The following is a 3,610-nucleotide window of genomic DNA, read 5'->3' on the forward strand; positions in this document are numbered from 1 at the left end:
CTATTCACACATAAGAGAAAAAAGAAGTGGCATAGCTTATATGTTAGTGGGACAAAACATGATGCCGATGTAGGCAACATATCTTATCACAGGTAGTGTGTGGTGGCTTTATGTTGCAAATCAACTTCATATCCACAAAATGTTACGAAGGAAAAACCCAAGCAATGCAGTATACTAAGTAATTTTTGCCTACTGTTCCTCTACAAGTGAAGTGTTTTTTCCTACTTTATGGCATGCAGTATACTAAGTATTGCCTACTATTCCTCTACCCTCTGTAGCTTGTATTGCCTAAAAAAACACATTGTATTGCCTAGGAAGAAACATATTACTATTTGCCTAGCAGATAACGCATATTATTTCCTACTGTATTGCCTAAAAGCACATCCTATTTGCCTGGGGAGTGGGGAACATGACCTTATTTTTCTAGGAGATGGGTGCACTTTGTGTTTTTCTCCCAGGGATATAGGCAAGCATGGAGGGCGTAATTCATGCCCATACTTACACAGTCTGATTTTATATCTGCTATTTTGCCTAAATATGCACTATTGCTGATTGTAAACTCATCTGTTTTGCCTGCATAAAAACCCTCCCCTAAGGCCTTGTTTGGTTCTAATGGGGAAGTATCCCAGGGCTGTAATCCCCCGCAGGGAAATTTCCATGGTCATCTGGGATCCCCTCCCACCACGGGGAGATCAGCTCCCCAATTTGGACGAGGGGGCAGAGGGGAGGAGATCACGTACAGAGGGAAGGAGGGGCGGTTCTCTTGAAGGAGGACGTGGGGGGCGGCGTTGTCTGGTCATCGCACGGAGATGGAGCCTGGAGGCGGAGGCCGTCTTGACCGGTCGCAAGGGAGAGCGAGCGAGCGAGTCGAGGGTTTACTCCCCGACCTATTGACATCGGGAGATCTATCCCGGGGATGGGTCGCAGAAAGGCCAGGGATCTCCCCGCCTCACGTGCTACCAAATGGGGCTGCCCGCTTCCCGGGGCGAACTCGGCCCGTCGTGTACCCACCCGGGGAAAACACAGGGATCCTCGGGATCCCTTACAACCAAATGAGAAAATCCACCCTGAAAATGGACCTTATATCTGCTATCCACTGTTGTTTTGCCTAAAAACGGTATTTGCCTACATCCCTGAGATCTGACGGGAATTATTGCCCACCACGGATATGCACTTCCTCCCTCCTAGCCATGACTATGGGCTGATGCACCTCTAATCCAAGGATTAGGACCGCAAAAATGCTACACCTACGTAATTTGTTACTTAAGCTTACGTTTCTTTCCTTCCCAACTACTCCTTTTGTTCCTAAATATTTGTTTTCTTAGAAATTTTAAAGGGACTACCACATACCGATGTACATAGACATATTTTAAAGTGTAGATTTGTTGAAATCCCCAGAAAGACAAATATTTAAGAACGGAGAAAGTAATCATCTCCTCCCTGATTTTCACGGGGTGGGGCTTGACCTTATCTCTCCTCCAACCAAATTAGGCCAAATCAGCTCTTACATAATTTTCTTAAGTAGTTTTACGTAGGTGTAGCAAAGCTCTTAGGACAGAGGCAAAAACGCCCCCCACACTGAGCATTATCGCGGTGGAAATGCACGCGGGATGTGGATTTTTGTTCGCTCATACAATTGGGCATCAATTTCTCTCTCGATTCATCTCGATTGGCCCTCTCTCTCGATTGGCTGCCGGAATTTGAATTTGGCTGACAAATTCCATTCGATTCCGGCAACCCCCAGCCCCTCTACCTCCATCCTTGCCCCTATCACCGCCGTGGGTGCCGACGACACGTCGGCGACCAAATCTACGCACGTTTCGCTGTGGAGGAGAAAATAGGAGGGATGGCTGCATCCTCAGGCCGCTGACCAGCTGCTCCTGTCCCCATCTGCCCTCACGTGCGCGCGCCCTTGGCCCGTCGTCGCCGGACTACGCCGGCCACGCTCGCCGAAGAAAGGATTTCATCTCCCCTAGTCGCTGCACGGACGGCTCGGATGCGGCCGCTCGCGAGCGCTGGATCGCGCGCGCGCGCGCGTCGCCTAGCGTTTAGATTCCGACATAGTATCTCGTTCGGTCACGAGTCCGGGTCCGGCTCTCGCTCGAAGGGGGCAAAGCTCAACCTATATAACTGCGTCGACGGCAGTAGCGTGGCTTTCCCCGTGCACCATACTACGCCCCGTCCAGTCTACCTCCACCCACCAGATCATCGGAATCCCGTTCGCGAGAAGATCGGCGACACCGCGCACCGAGCATGGCAGCTGACCAGCAGCGCCGCGTGAAGCTGATAGTTAGCTACGGCGGGAGGATCGAGCGCGCCGAGGGTCGGCCGCCGAGGTACGTCGGCGGCGAGCACCTGCTCCTCAACGTCCTTTCGTCCGTCTCGACGAGGGGCTTCCGCGACCTGCTGGCGGCGCGCGCGGGCTTCTCCAACTTCTCCGTCAAGTACTGCTACTCCGGCGAGGGGCTGGACTCGCTCTGCGACGTGGACACGGACGAGGACCTGCGGGACATGCTGGACATCTTGCACTACCGGGACCTGCAGGCCCGGCTGTTCAACGACCAGAACAGGCGCCGGTTCCGGGTCTACCTGTTCCGCGACGCCGCCGCCGCCCCGTCGCCGACCTCCCAGTCCCTCAGAAAACCAGCTCCCATGCGGCGTAGCGCGACGTCGCCAGCTCTGTTGCCGGCGAAGCCGGCCGACGTCGACGGGCGGCCCTCCCAGGGCCTGGCCGCTCCCGCTCCCTCTCCCGTGCCGCGGATCATGACGTCGCCGAATCCGTTGTACGAGACGTCGACGGCTGGCACGGCGCCCTCCAAGCCGCCGCTCGCCTCCGCTCTCGCACGGCGGATAGCGTCGTCGCCTTTGTTGACGGCAGACTCGACAGATGACACGGCTTCTTTGATCATCACCACGTCGACATCAGCAGCCAGAGCTACCCAACATACACCACCCCACGCGGCGGCATTCCGGACGGCAGAGCAGCGTAATCCGGTGTACCAGGCGGCTCCAGTACTCTTGGTGCCAGTAATGCCGCAGGTCATAATCCATCAGCCGATGATCATCCTCGTACCTTTGTACAATTCAAAGGTGGCCATGGGCTGAGAATTTTTGGAGTCACAATCGAATGTAAAAATACTCAGTCAAGTGAGAATTAGCAACCCATAGTTTGTGTAGATTAGATGTCTCACAGGTTGTAGATATGAGGTGACAAATCAAAATTCTAGATTGATCAGTGGTTATGCACTATGGGATATAACTTATAGGCGTGACTTCAATTTTTCTTATAGTTTACTCTAAATTGTTTATATATTTTATTATTAACGATGTCAATTCCTCTATATTCAGTGTTAGTATCACCATGCGTGTATATCCTAACTTTAGTGTGCCTTTTTTGAACTACACGCTGATCTTTGTGTAGTGCAATCTTTTTAGACGAGCTTCGCTTCCAATATTTTGTGTTTTAAGATGTGGATATTCGTTTTGGCTCCGGGCCTATATGCTACTGAAATATGTGCAGTCCATCTTCCTATAGATTCGTGCGTCAGGTTGTATTCTCCTTTGTATTACACAATGTGCTCTTTGTTCTGAAACAATAACGTGGCCCACA

At 51.9% G+C, this 3,610-nt stretch overlaps 1 pseudogene; it reads left to right on the forward strand.

Annotated features, from left to right (window-relative positions):
* The first annotated feature begins 2,172 nt into the window (after positions 1–2,172).
* Positions 2,173–3,347, forward strand: LOC123049404 (uncharacterized; annotated as a pseudogene).
* Positions 3,348–3,610: the final 263 nt, after the last annotated feature.

The sequence above is a fragment of the Triticum aestivum genome, chromosome 2D (assembly GCF_018294505.1).
Source record: "Triticum aestivum cultivar Chinese Spring chromosome 2D, IWGSC CS RefSeq v2.1, whole genome shotgun sequence".
Lineage (NCBI taxonomy): Eukaryota > Viridiplantae > Streptophyta > Magnoliopsida > Poales > Poaceae > Triticum > Triticum aestivum.